This window comes from Notothenia rossii, assembly GCF_949606895.1.
Source record: "Notothenia rossii genome assembly, chromosome: 7".
Taxonomy (NCBI): domain Eukaryota; kingdom Metazoa; phylum Chordata; class Actinopteri; order Perciformes; family Nototheniidae; genus Notothenia; species Notothenia rossii.
The window spans coordinates 76,178,659-76,194,366 of record NC_136905.1 but is presented as its reverse complement, the minus strand read 5'-3'; the positions used below and the strand labels follow the sequence as shown (position 1 = coordinate 76,194,366).

Here is a 15,708-nt window from a genome sequence, read left to right as displayed (position 1 = left end):
TGCAAATTGAAGCCGGAGGAAAAAGTCGATATATAAGAAGGTAAGTTTTGTTTTAATACAAAGAGCGTCATATTTAACCAGCTAGCGTTAGCTTGCTTGGTAAAAGAGTTTGCAAGTCAAGAGACAGCACTGTGCACCAAAATGTAACTCTTGACATCATATAGATATATTATAGGTGCAGAGAGGAGTTGGTTTATTGTGCCCCAATGTAAATCCTAATAGAGAGCCGCAGAAAATTATAAAAGTAGGGTTGACATGTGGATATTATCCGGCTGAACAAAACGTGATCCATCTCTTAAATATGTGTCAACCACAGACCTTATTTCGAGCTATTTTCCTAAATCCTATGGAGAAATTGCATTGCGTTTTAGACGAAGGAACCGGAAGAAGTTTACTTCCGGGTTTAAGGACGCGTCACTGCGGCTCTCTATGTGAGTTAAAGGACGATCAACAAACAATATAATGTACCTAGGTCAGTTTGGATTTATCGTGGCATCTATTCTTAATTAAAGTGAATTTATTTTTATTTCAGTCAGTCATTTGTGTGTATGCAGGTGTGGGACATTCCAAATGTTCCAAAAGTGAGCACTAACAGTTTGCTAGGGTAAAATAAAAACATTGTCAACATATTATGTTGTGCCACAAGAAGCAGAATGTTTTAACAGTACAGTAGTTTGAATATATTTGTTGTTTACCTTTATCAGACCTCTCAGGCACCCACAACCAGCGTCTGATTGGGTAAGACTAATTACAAATGTAATTATACCATGTAGGTTTGAATTTGTGAAAATGAAATCAATAAATACCTTTGTGTGCACTTATTTCCTGGGTAAAAATAGGATAGGGCACCAACCCCATTCCAGGAAGAGGTCCAGTCTGCCCCGGGTCAGAACCACTTCTATAGGTAAACGAAGTTGACAGTTGCATCGTCACACAGTTGTGTGGTGTTTATCTTTATTTTACATTTGTTTGTTTGTTTGTATAGCCTCCAATCACAGTGGGTAACATTGCCAGGAAGTTGTTGGTTATCACCACCAGTGATACACTGTGGGGGGGGGGGCTTTCTCTGCATCTGATTTATGTCATAAATCAGATTTTAGAAAAGTGTTTTAGCCAATCAAAATGAAATATGCGGGAAATCGTTTCAATTTGCGGGACGCACCAACAGTCGTTAAAATGCTGTGCATTCCCGCGCAAAGCGGGACATCTGGTCACCCTAATTACACTGCTTAGGCCTCAGTGTTAGGCTATCTTTGCTCTTTTTCTTAAATTTTTTTGCTCTTCAGAGACAGAAATTGGTCAGTTAATCTTGAAAGTCCCCCCAGACTCCAAACTGAGATTCAAGAGACATTGAGGGGCCCTGAAGGAGGCTTGTCTTGTCTCTTCACCCCTTCTGAGTCAGACTAATCCAATATTATTGCTAATTAGATAACTCAAGTGTCTGCCACCCTGTCTGCGGCCCATAATGCATTACCAGTACCTGCCTCACTGTAGGATGAAGGAGAGCCTCTGTGAATGGGCAGGATATAAGAGATGACTAGTTTCTTTGATGCTTATCGGATGCTACAGAAGGAAGTGAGTTTCCTGGAATTAGATGTGGAGATGATGAAGGTCAGAGTCACATGATGGCTGAGTTTTTAAGTGAAGCCTAGGATGTGTACGGCTTTACAGCTTTTAGATAGTGTGTGAGGCCTCGTGTGAGAAGAATTGCCGTTTCAAATTACACTTTTCTTTAATACAGGAACTGCTTTTTGTCATGCTCTTCCTCCTGCACTGCTTCTTAGTTTTGATTGATATGTAGTTTCATCCTCAACACACACTTAAAGGGACAGTTTCCCCCAAAATTCAAAACACATCCTGTTCAATCTCAACTGTTGTTCTATTTATTTAGCTAGATTGTTTTGATTGTTTTTTGTTTTTGGTGAAAAGTGTTCTATTGGAATAACAAGAGGCTTGTGAAAGACGGCTGCTAGCTTCCTTCTGTTTTGTGATACGCTTGGTGGGTGTCGTTTGGTAGAATTTTTTTTTCCTACATTAAACTTCTCTATTTTTCTGTTGTTGACTCCTATTAACAGCAACTCACACAAAAACAAAGTTGACAATAAATAGCAAACGTTTCGGGTGAACCATCCCTTTTTAGATTTGACAAATCATCTGTGTCCTATCATCTCATTCAAACTGTATTGGAGTGGAATTATATAGTAGCAATGAAACCGGAGATATTCAGTACATTTGGATAAAAAGTGTTCTTCAGCACAATCCCTTAAATCTATTTTGTGCTTGTTAAATCCAACCAGTGGTGTAATTTACCCAAAGTTTAATTAGTAGAATATTAAAGGTCCCATGTCATGCTTTTCCGGTTATTACCCGTCCCCTTGTGTGTTATGAAGGTTTTTATGCATGTGAACGGTCTGCGGAGTCAAAAAGCCTCAAAGTGCACCCTGTAGCGAGTAAAACTCTAACACAGTGTATGCTGCCCCAAAACGCCTCGTTGGAGATTTCTCATTTTCCATTGTTTGCTTCCTGGGTTCTGTGACGTGAACACCCAAATCAACAACAAATGACCGGATTGGCCCAAATGGACCAATCCGCGGAGCACCTCACACACCAGGATCCCTTGGCTAACTAACAGGGAGTCCCATTGACTTGCATAGAGCTCCCTGAATGCTGGTAATAGACTCTCCGCAGACCCATTCTCACAGCGTTATAAACCATTTTCTGACTCAATATCAAGACACACTTATTGTTTTTACTTCGGCTGTTAGTGTTTGTGTGTGCTCAGGATGAGTTTCGCTTGTTCTCGCTATATCGCCGACCCGGAAACCTGTCCGCTCCTCGCAGAAGCTCGCAGCTGCGAGCAGCAAGGAGCTCGCAACGTCCCGACCAATCAGAGCACACTGGGCTCACAGGGAGGGAGGGGCAGGAGCTCCAACAAGCCGTTTAGGACAGAGAGTGAATACACATACTATACAGAGATGCTGTATGAGAAAGCAATGCAATTTTGGAAAATTGCACAATTTAAATCTATTCTAGTAGACCTCAACAATGGAAATATGATCAGTAGAAATGGCCATGACATGGGACCTTTAATATATGTTTGTGCCGCTGCTGCCAGCAGGTGGCACTAGTGTCTAGGCAGCGGTCACATGAAGCTGATTAGTGTTTTACTCTAGTCAACCTGTTGGAATACATCGAACACACACACACACACACACACACACACACACACACACACACACACACACACACACACACACACACACACACACACAGCTTGTGGTCAGGTGTCAGGTATCAAACTACCAACCACACATACTTGAGGGAGTGTCGCCTCAACACCTGAGAGGCTGAGAAACCCCTCAGAGAGGAGCGCTCCAACACACTGTGAAGAAATCTCTTCAGATATTAGATTCTATTTAACAGGATCAATCACCATTGCCTGATGTTCCCTCGATGTCGCCTGCTTTATGCAGTTCCTCTTGTTTGTTCTTTACAAACCTCTGCTGCTGCTGCCAAAGATGTTAAGCATTTTTACTTTAGTGTTTCCCACTGTGTTAATACACAAACGAGCTTAACCTGAAATAATGTAGAAGTTTATTACATTTGATACTTTTCATGGAAGAGGTTTTGTAACTTACTAATCAACTTTTGTAGATTTATTTTTTGTAAATAATGGATTTGGGGTTGCAGTTTTCTTTAGTTTCCTCTACTTTATATTTAAATTCCATCTGTTATTGATCTGTATGTGTGTTTCTGTGTAGACGGTACCACAGGTGCATGACATTACTTGTTGAAATACATTTGAGTAAGTTCTAAACTGTATAACATTATTCAGGCCACCACATAAATAAGCTAAATTACCGTTACTCCTTGAAAAGAATGACAGAGTTAATCTCACCTGCTCAGGCCTACCTGCTGTCGCTGGGCGAACGCTACAGCGAGCGTAGTGATTGGCTATCGGCCCGCGGCTCCCTTTGTTGTGGCCGTGCTTCTGTTGTCTCATACCTCAACAGCTGTAATGAGAGAGGGGAGGTGGGGGAGGCCTTTCCCCCCTCCTTTGGGGAAGCTGTTGAGCTTAATGTTTAATAAGCCACTGGACACAGAGGGAAACCCGATCCTCTCCGTAGAGGCTGCCGTGTGTGTGTTGTGTTTGTGTATTTGTGTGTGTGTGCCCGATCGGTGCATTTGTTTTGTGAGTATCCAAGCGTGCTGCATTATTCTCTGGTCAATGTGTGAATCAGATGCGCTGTGGTGATTGGGTTGGTTGTAATCGACTCTTTATTCAACTCAAGGCCGGATAGAGTTTCTCCTCAGATCCCAGCGCCTGATAAAACACATACTCCCCTTTTCTTCTTGTGGGCCCTATATGCTCATTTTCAGGTTCATATTGTATTTAGTGTCTCTACTGTAGTGACATGTCTCCATGCTTTAATGTTCAAAAAGCTCTTTATTCTTCTCATACTGCCTGTGCTGCAGCACCTCTTTTCACCCTCTGTCTGAAACCAGAGCCCAGTCTGCTCTGATTGGTTATCTGGCCGGCTCTGTTGTGATTGATCAACCGCTTATAGATGTCCCGCCCCTTAGCCTATTAGCTAAAACGTGTCGGAGCGCTAGCCAATAGAAGTGCGAGTGTTAAGTAATGATGTCACTATGTCACAGAAGTGAACAAAGGAGTCTAATGGAGGCGTTTCAGCCATTTACATGCACAAAAACCCATATAACACACTATAGGAAAGGGAAATTGAAAAAAAGTGTATAATGTGAAATCTACTCTTTAGCTCTACATAACTTTATTTTAAGTTTTAGTTTGGTTTACTGTTTAGACCCTATTTATTGACCTCTTGTTTTAACACGCAGTCTGTATCTTGATATCTTACCGAGATAGAAAAAACATCAACAAAAAAGCATGTTTATGAGATTCGTGCATGCAGAGAATTTAGAGGTAGTCAGGCTCGTATTGTGATTGGATCTTAGCCAAGAGTATTATGACATTTGTACATTTTCATCATCAATGAACATTCACCACACTCTCATTTACACATCAAGTCATTAAGATTAGATTTATTGTCCCAGGGCGATGTTTGTTATCACCGCTGTTACAAAACAGATATACACTGTGTATAAACTTAATGTGTCGGCCACATCCCTGTAATGAGATTACATAATCAGGATAGAAAAAAGGTAACTATTCGATTACAACATTACAAAAGTAATCAGAATACTGTCACATTTTTGAAATGAGAGATTACTAGCAGGATTACAATGTTACAATACAAAGGATACTGTAATTCTTCTTTACTTTAAATACATGTATTTGTTATCGTTTAGGTGGACACCTGATTTATTTAACATACATACAGTTTGCTTTTAATGAATGTATTTAGCTTAAACAACATTGGTAAACTATTATTGTTAATCACATTTTTTATGAAATATATTGGTCTCTTTTAAAGTAAAAATCATCTTATTGTTATTAATTTTCTCTTGTTTTTATTTGCATTGCATTTGAAATTGAGGTACTCCAAAAGTAACGGAAAGTAGTCAAGTTACTTTTACATTTTTGATACTCGCATTAGGTTACTGATTACATTTCTTTACATGTAACTAATTATTGTAATGGAATACATTTCTAAAGTAACCCTCCCAACCCCAATAACTTCACAGATGCCATTATTTCAGGGCTGTGTACTTGTGGTCGCACACAGCTCTCCCTCCACAGCTGTCTGCAGCAGCTGGATGCACACTGGGCCTCCAGTTGTAGGCACCAGGTCCGTATCAACCACATGGTGTTTGACTGGCGGTAATAATGCAGCTTTTACTCATCAACGGTCACACTGAATGGCTATTCAACTGCGGTCACGTGCCCTCTGTTGGCTGCCGCCGCTGGCCTGCCTCCTGTCCTGGGACTCGGGTAGAGTTACCGGGCAGTTAAAGCCTCTGATGTATTATTCATCTACTCATGTCAGATATTACAGGGGGACAGGGGGGGCGACATGCACTGCTGCACCACAGGGTCAGGAAGTGGACACAAACAGAAGTGAGTAGGCTGGCTAACACAAAGATGAGGAGGCAGCCAGGAAGAGACTGTAGGGCTCTGTCTAAAGATGCATCTGTCCCCGACAACTCTCTCGTTCTTCTTCTCCCATCTGTTCCCCTGTTGCTATCAAAGACTAGTTTCATTTCTCTTTGCTAGAGGTGATGTATGTGTTCCAAGTCCAAATTACATACATCCTCATATCAGTTTTGATATCATGGTACATCAGCAACATCTTAGGTGAAAGACTTTGAACTGCCAGTGTTTTCTATATCAAATCAAATTCTCCTGCAGAGGGTGACCGATAGTATAGAAGCCAATGAGAGAACGGCCTTACGTCTCACTTGATTTATTAACTTAGAGTTGTTGGTCTCAAATGCTAGTGTCAGGTCCTTTTCAATACATGATGTTTATTTTGTCAATAATGGTTCCATTTAGAGTAAATAGAAAAAAAAAAGCAAGGTATGCTTAAGGGCATCGGGTAGTTTGTGATTGACAAGTTGCTACCACTGTTTTTGTGCTTTTCTTGAATTTGTTAGAACTTTTAAAAGTTTGAAAGTTTCAATTGTTGTTCTAGGCTGTACACGTGTAACTTCCAGAAAACCAAGAAAGTTTTAAACCAACTTCTATGAGAAATTGCTATGTAACTCAATTTGGAAACACACAGCAATAGTTGTCTTATTGTATCTCGAGTTTGTGGCCAAACATATATACAATAAAGATCATTTTCAGGTAATGTTATTTTGTAATCTGATTTGGGGATAAATTGACTTTTCACACAGTAAATGATAAATGAGCATGACATTGGCGTATAGTATTTGTCAGACATAAAGCAGTGAAAATGTTTGTCCCAATAACGGGCCAGACTTGCTCTTTCCCATTCCTAGTGCGACCAGGAATTAGAAGATCACCCATTGCCGGTATTACTCTCTATTTAGAGTAGGGGAAGAAAAGAAGGTTCTGAACAGGATGAAAAAAAGAAAGAAGCTAAAACCTGACCCTGCCCCTCGACACAAAGCCTAGGGGTATGTGAGGGCTATGGGAGCAATAATAGCCCTGCCTAAAAATAAAAGGGGCAACATGACAGTGGAGGATACCGTTACAAAGAGCTCCAGTGGACAAATAGGAGGGCCAACGCTTTGAAGACTTTCTCACAAAAGACGGACCACACACTCCCCCCTCCCTCACTCCCTCACACCCCCACCACCTCCGCCGCCCGCTCTGCACTCCCTCCGATCAGGTTCCCATTATCGGCGGGGCCACAAGGTGGAGAGGGCAGGAGGTTTGAAATGCCTGTCAGAAGCCGCTCGCCTGTGTCCGGCCTCCATGGATCATGTGAGGCACGCAGAGACTGGGGCGGCTTAAAATACACTTTCATTGATAATGTTTGGTATCAAAACCAGTCTAAACATGATTTTGATATTAGCTGAGACCAGTAACATTTAAAAAGTGCTAGCTCAAAGTTCAGTTCGCACAGTTCATGTTTATATTATGTTTATATAAATACTTAATGTACCGTACGGAAATGAACTAGTGTAATCATCTCTGTTGCCTAACACATTTAAAACCACTGCACCATTGCATATTATCCTGCATCACAGTTTTACCTATCATGTTGAGTATTCTGAAATGAAGTAGCTCTGTACTGTTTTGTTCCAATTTTATATATATTTAATTGTTTAGATCTTGTTTATTAGACTTGTGCACATAGAAACAAGGTACAGTATGTTGCATGTGATACTATCCAAGGAGCCCTCTGAAAATCATCTCTAGGAGGGAGCATTTCCGCTTTTCATGCAGGAATGCAGTCTGGCACGCACAAGATGCTACAAGTGCAAGCTTGACCCTCCATAATCGCTCGCAACTTTTCAACACATGATTACTTTTCAAGTGGGAGATTTAATTGATCAGTTCAGTAAACTATTCACAGAAACGCCCTTCAATCGTGTTCATGCACAACCCTTTCCACACCTACAGTAGGCTATATCAATAACGGTACGTCCACACAGCGGCTTTGGAAAAAGCTTGCCGGCGGGCGTGTCTGAAGCTCGACCAACAACCAATCACATGAATCTCCCGACCCCGACACACAAGCAGCGGTTTGATTGGCTAGAGCTTGTACTGGCATATGATTTGATTGGCTGACGCTTCCACCGAAAGCTTCAGAAGATTCAAAAGTTGAACATTGCTCAACTTTTGAATCCTAACGGCCCGTCTACACTACAGGCATGAAAAAATCTTGGAGCTGGGCGTGTCTGAAGCTTGGCGATTTTTTGCGAGCAACCAATCACATGAATCTCCCGCCCCCGACATACAAAGCAATAGCAATGTTAAAACGAAGTAAACTGGATATAAACTCTCCAAACAGGCGAAAAAACTATCAGTTTCACCCACTGTCTCTGCCACCTCCCTCCATGCCTGGTTCCTCCGGTTTGTATCCCGGTAAATAGTTCCGGTCGTAAAGAACCGGGTGATTTGCTACCGTAATATCTCGTTTGGAATATGAGGAAATTAACTGCGGTCTGGCTCTCCCAGCTTGCACGCGGTTTGATTGGCTGCGCTTGCACTGGCGGGATTTGCATAAACGGGATTTCATTGGCTGATGCCAAGCATCGAGCCTCAAAAGTTGAACATTGTTCAACTTTTGATGCCGATAGATGCTCGTGATGCTTGCAAAGCCATGCCATGCTCCCCACAATGCAGTTCGGCGAAGATTAAAAATCTTCTACGTCACCCCATTCAAGTGAATGGGTGAAGCGTTGAAAGCATTTTTTGATGCCTGTAGTGTAGACGTACCGTAAGATGCCTGGAAATCTCCGCTTTGCTTCCCACAATGCAGTTCAGCGAAAAGTGAGGCCATTCAAAGTGAATGGGCAGAAGCGTTGGAAGATTTTTTTAACGCTGCTGTGGACGTACCGTAAAGGGTCGCAGTGGCTCTGAAGTATTTTCCTTAGCAATTTTTATATTCATCATTTTTATTAACTTTCTAGTCAACCTGTTCTCAGATTAGTGTGTGTGTGTGTGTGTGTGTGTGTGTGTGTGTGTGTGTGTGTGTGTGTGTGTGTGTGTGTGTGTGTGTGTGTGTGTGTGTGTGTGTGTGTGTGTGTGTGTGTGTGTGTGTGTGTGTGTGTGTGTGTGTGTGTGTGTGTGTGTGTGTGTGTGTGTGTGTGTGTGTGTGTGTGTGTGTGTGTGTGTGTGTGTGTGTGTGTGTGTGTGTGTGTGTGTGTGTGTGTGTGTGTGTGTGTGTGTGTGTGTGTGTGTGTGTGTGTGTGTGTGTGTGTGTGTGTGTGTGTGTGTGTGTGTGTGTGTGTGTGTGTTTAAAGCAAGTTGTCACTCACAGGAAGTTAAAGTGAGCGAGCTGAAAAAATATTTCCCTGTGATTGAACACTTCACTGCTCATTGTATTCTGTAATGTGGTAAACCACACCCATTCAACAATTCAAAAGGATTAAATAAACCATAAAATGCTTTTCATACTCAAGATTGACTGACAGGGCGACTGAGTCTCAGTTACATGTTAGTGTGTGTGTGTATGCATGTGTGTGTGTGGGGGTTAGGGGGCCCAAGTGTTGGACTCTGTCCACATGTCCAGACATGTCTCCTGCTCTCTGTGTCCCACTGTTGGCCTCTGTAATTAGGATCTGAGAGGGTAATGTGCTTGAACATCCAACACTCGCATCACCAACCTTTTCTCACTCAGTCATTTCAATCATTTTTTAAACAGATGACAATTCAATTGCAATTGAGTTAAATCAACCAACTAAACTTGTACATATCAGCATATCTATCATTGACTGTGGTTGCTTTACCCTTGTTTGATATACAGTTGTGTTCATGTTTAAGATAGATTTTAACTCTATTTAATAACCTTTTAATGTTGCCCTTTGCCCCTATTATGTATAACAAAAGCCTGATCATCTATGTGAGTATTGTCTGTGTCATCCTACAAAACGCTAATTTACTCCTCATGTTTTTGGTTTGGTTTGTTGGGATCGTTTATCTGTTTTTCAGCTACAAGGACTTTTAGACGGATTTCTTATGAGAGTGAAACATTGTGGTCCATTCATTACATTTTAAAGTGGTTCCAAATCAACGCAGATTAATCTTCACTGGTGAAATCGGTCTTTGCGGAGGTCTCTGCTCTCAGTGTGTCCTTCTAGTCTTGACATCAATCCCCGCTACGAGGTCTTTGCTCTGTGTGTCGATCAAGATAAGCATCAAGACACTGAACCCTTGTTATTTCACTTCTAACGGTTAAAAAACCTTAGATATTATCGTTTTTTTATGTTCATCTACGTGAAAGGACGCAATTTTCATCTATTGTTGGTATCCTGTATATACTTGTAATTTCCGGCAAGTGTTTTAATCTTCAGGTGAATCTTTTTTCTTCGGAATAGCTGCTCACACCGCACCTTAAATGAATCACCCCATTTTTCTTTTACTTCCCTGGAGGATTTAGTGGTGGGAGACATAATGAGTATTAATCAGAACAGTTTGTAACGGGGCGCTCCCCCTCGACTTCTCCCAGCCTCGTGGCAGGTGCTTATCGGACCCACCAGCCGGACCACTCCTTCGGCTCGGAACCGGGCCGGCCGGGGGCGGATAATGCGGAAAACTCCCATTTTCAACACCGCATTGTTGTGCCTGGCAGCGCGCTCCGTCAGATTGAAATCTGACGGGAGAAAGTGTCATTTCCTTAAGCTAAACCCACCCGAGTGCGGCCCGCTGCCACCTTCCTAAGAAAGCCAGGAACGTACTTTTCCAGCCCGTCTGTCACTCAGCACAAAACCATGGCGTATTAACAATGCTGCTGCACCCTCTGGAGATCCTGACCAGCGATAAACACACATCCACACACCCTTGAACACATGAAGTCACACAGCCTTGGCTTTTTGACCTAATGCTCCCACATTTGCTCACATCCTTTCTGCTGTGCTGTAGTCTTACATGAAGGATACTGTAAGATTGTTTTGGGGGGGATGCAGTTGTTCAAAGATTGAGTGTGAAAGGGAAAAGCCGGAGGGGAAACAGGGAAAGCAAGACAACCTAGAAGGTTTTCAGCTGAGTCAAAGTTGAGTGTCTGCTAACTCAGCTTTATTCTTATTATATGCACCCATTTAGGACCAAATGTTAGCTAAGTTGGTGCAATATATGGCTACTGGATTTGTCAAGGTTCCGAGGGTGTACACTTGGCATAGTCCATTTCCCGACTGGCTGGCGAATAAAGTTTTGCAAGCAATGGATTCTCCCAAGCCCCTTTTTTATTGGAGCTTATCAGAGCCGCACCTTGATACTATCTAAACAGCGCCAATGCTTTGAAAAAAATATCGTACTTGTTCCACAAACTATACAACTAATACAACTTACAAACTTTTTTTGCGCATCTATAAAAAGTACAGAAAAAGTGGATGCAGTTACATCCAAACTAAATCAAATTAAAAAGTCGTCTTTTTTTGCTTTTTCTGGGTATGCCTACTGTCTATAGAACATCCCAATGTCCATTCAGAGTCACAATGGGCTGGTAGAGACCTTTATGTGGGGGTCCCCTCTCTCTGAAGAGACATATTAACAGGCATGACTAATGGATGTAGTGGGATCTCATTTAAAGCAGGGAGGGTATCAAATCCACACGTGCACAAAGACATTAAAGGAAGTCCTCCGGGAGGCCGCACAGTTTTGATCCCGGCCGCCTCTCATGGAACTCCCAGCCGTTCATTATGTCGGATAAAAACCAGCGCACAAAAAAAAAAAAATACAGTATTCTGTGCCCCTAATGCCCTGTAATTTATCGAACGATACACAGCGTTTGTAGTCTAGATTGTCATCAGGTACAGTATCATGTCACAGGCAGGAAGTGTGTAGTATGTGTGTGTGTGTCTGTCTGTCTGTCTGTCTGTGTGGTTGGAAATATTATGGACTTCAAAGAAAGGGGGCTTAGAAGAAATGCTCTACAAAACTAAAGGTGCCAATTTTAGCCTGGTTTTGCCGCACATTTATAATGGAAATCCATATTTAGAATTGATATTTTCATGCTGTGTTTAGTAATTTGAGCAATTTTTTTACACTTTTGAGTTCTATGTGTATAGCCTTAATAATGCTGGAAAATGTAAGAATTAAGTGGGGAAAGGTTCATGCTCAGTGGTTAAATTGTTCCTTCGGCTATTCGCTCAGTGCTGCAGATGAAGAATGACTTACAGTATATTAGTTAATCGAATAAGTAAATAAATACTGTATCATGTAGTATGATGGTCCTGGATCAAAGATACAAAATAAGTACACAGATCACGTTTCTGAAAAATGTGGTTCCATTCTCATATTAAATACAACTTCATTTTCATTTAATCGTTTATTAGAAGAGGGACGATGCACATTGATGAACATTTTTAACAATTAATTCTTCATAATGTAAATATGCCGGATTTGAGCTTTTAGCTAAACACACAACATTTAAGAACATGACATTTATAAACATAGCAAAAATAAATACATGATATGCAGAAAGAGCATGAGCAGCATACACAAGCATTAACCACATGGCAGTACAATGTAACAGCTACGATATATAAAGGGCAAGAGAAGACACAAGAGCTACATCAAGTGCAAGAGGAGATACCCCTGTGTTAAAGTGCATTGAGCGGTGATTGCACGTTTGTTTCTCAACCATTCTTTGAGTTGACCTTTTAAAACTGTTCAAAGTGGGAAAATCCCGTATCTCAGTTGGGAGGCTATTCCACGATGAGCTGCCTTTAATGGAGAGGACATTTTGACCGAAAGTGGTCCGTCTAAGGTGGGACTTCACAGTCTCCTCTGGTTTCTGACCTAGTGCAGCGTCCAGTGTGTTTTTTGTGGATGGATTCCCTTAAGGGAGGGAGGGGCGGCCAGTCCATTTAAACATTTATAAAAAAACACATACTTTTAAAAGACATCAAATTGTCAAAACTCAGGAAATTGTGTTTTTCAAGGATGGTGGTGGTATGAATTTGGCTTTCTGTCAAACACCTTGATAGCCCTCTTGTACAGCTGTTCTATTGGTTTCAGGTTTGTGGCACAAGCAAACGACCAGTTTGTAAAACAGTAATCAATGGGGGATAGAATCACACAGTAGAACTGAATACAAATTATTTATTAAAGAACCAAGGGTCCATCTGGCTCATAACGTCTTAGTTAAGTTGTGCTGCTGCCAACTTAAAATAAAGCACTGTTTTCCATTAATGCAGAGAGCATCCTCACAGCGATGGCATCTTGTTGCACGCTTGTTGAATCAATAAGGGCGGGGTTGTGCTAGCTCGTCTATTCATCCTATTTTTGTATTCACTTTAAAATGTGTGATTAGGACCGAGAGAGTTTAATTTGTCCAACTTTAACCGATATTCCTGTTCAGAGTCCAGTTATGGAAGTTAACAGAAACACTGACACACAAACGGCATTCAAGACTTGTAGTGGGACTTTTTAAACTGTGGATTTGCAAGAAAAATTGTATTTACTTTTCCCACCACCACTCATAACGGATGGCATCTGTTGCATGTTTGCATTTACACTACCTGACAGTTGTAATGATTTACACAGCGAGTTGAAGTCCTGCTGTAACTGCAGTCTCGTCCCTTGCATGCGAGCGCCTTTGTTTGGAGTTTGCTTCAGTGATTTGTGGTGCGCAGTTATGACTTTATGGGTTAATTGCTCCTCTCTCCTGCTGCTGTTGCCGCGGACACGCCCCTCCCCTCCCTCTGCAGGAGGATATTTTCACAGGAGGTGGGCACCTGCCTCGGCTTCCTTACTGATTGTTTCCAGGACGGGGGGCCTCAATACTCCTAACATTTTTTGCACTGAGGTAACGTTTCCTTGCATTATGGTCGCAGAATAGCTCCCCTTGTCTATTGTGCTGCACGTTAAAACTCCTTATGGATTTGTGAACGGTGACGGGGGAAAGTGGAGGGAGGGAAGGGGGGAGATTCCGGGGAATTCCAGAGGCATTCCTATCAGATTGCCTTCCTCGCTCTTTTTTCCTTTTTTCTCTTGGCATAATCAGGGCAGCTCTATGGTGTCAAGGCCGTGTCAGAGCTCTGTGTGCATGCCCCATTACATTAACTCACAGACATCTGCAGTTTGACAATGTGCACATTTAAATGTATATATACATATCTGTGTATATGTACATTCATCCTGTTACTACATGTTTATTCTGATTATATATATTTTTTGTACTATTATTATCGTTATGTGTATTCTCATGTGTTTCTTTCTGAGTCTGTTGCTGCCGCGGGGTCTTAAAAAGTATTAAAAGTTGATCAATCAATTTAGCAAAAATTAAGGCTATTACATTTTGTAGCTTGTTTTCAATAAGTATATTAATTGTCCAAAGAGGTTGTATTCTACAGTCTGCCTGAATGTAATCATTGCGTAGGTGTGTAGTGTGATTCTGTGTAGTTTATTTATGGCATCCCGTTGGATTTGACGTCATCTGAACAGGACATCGGACGCTCACTGCTTGATAGCGCGCGAAGGTCCGTTTACGCCGGTTGTTAAACAACATCGTTATGGGGAAATGCAAGTTTGCGTCCAAATGGTTGGAAGATAAGGAGGAAGGAGAATCAATACTGTATATAGTCAATGTGAGGTAAAGTGTGTCGCCAAGGTAACCGGTTAGAACTCAAAGTGGCGATGAGGTCTTAAAATGTATGGAAAGGGTCTTAAAAAAGGTCTTAAAAGGTATTCCATCTGACTTCAGGATTCCTGGGTATACCCTGGTTGCTGCTAACACACCTGAAATGTTCCTACGGGGATCAAAGCGGTCCATCTAATATTCTCCTATGAGCATCTAATTAAACATTGAATAGAAATGTAGAAGTGAGAATGATATTTTAAGATTTCTGAGTACAGCCGTTGTAACAAAATGGCAAACGTGCAAATTTCAAGCTGATGTTTTATTCAAGACAATTTGCTAGCCAATTAAATAAAAAGAAAACTCAAACATTTTTTTTGAATTGGTTAAAAATCAGATTAGTCAATTAAAGTACAACCACAGGCACAAGAGCAGAACTGAAAGGACTCCTAAGATGAACACTAATGTTTCGTTTTTTTTAAGTGCAACCACTAAACACTTTCCCACTTAAGGTATTTTGAGAGAGTCTTGCAGCCATGAGCCGCATCGAGTTTCAGAGCGATTAGACCAGCAATCCTGAGACAAAGTGCTCACAAATAATGCAGCTCCTCCGCTGGAGATCTTATTATCCAAAGGAGAAGAGGGACAAAAGAATAAAGACAAATAAACAGAATCAGAGTTTGAAGCGGCTTCTTATCTGTGTTGACGGTAAACAGAGAACAGAGAGCGCTCGGGGAGAGATGAACAGAGATGAGTGCTGTCGGTGTAATGAGAGCAGCGTTGTGTTTACCCCGCGTGTGACTACAAAGACTCAAAGACGATCACCTCCCCTGTGTCTGCTTTCTGATCATTCAACCGTTTACCAATTCATCAGTCAGCGACACAGTGCCCAGGCCATAATGCCACTTTTCAAAAATACTCCCACACAAGTTTACTTTTGGTCAAAGTATTGGCAGCAAATTGTACATGTACTTATATTTGTACTTTTTTTGTTTTATGCTTGAGTCAATGCAGCTTCACCAACAGGAACATCGAACACAAAGATAACACTTAGGTTTTAAAGGCTGCAAACAAA

At 41.5% G+C, this 15,708-nt stretch overlaps 1 protein-coding gene across 6 annotated transcripts in view; it reads left to right on the top strand.

Moving 5' to 3' along the window:
• LOC307046294 (protein jagged-2-like) overlaps window positions 1–15,708 on the top strand; it is a 95,197-nt gene continuing 79,489 nt past the window's right edge. For 4 of the 6 annotated variants that reach the window (XM_079692684.1, XM_079692682.1, XM_079692683.1 and 1 more), the window contains exons 1-3: window positions 1–40; window positions 705–738; window positions 840–904. The gene's annotated coding sequence lies outside the window, so the exon portion shown is untranslated. Of the gene's footprint in view, window positions 41–704; window positions 739–839; window positions 905–15,708 lie in introns of those variants that run through there. The other 2 variants (XM_079692685.1, XM_079692681.1) reach the window with 2 other exon arrangements.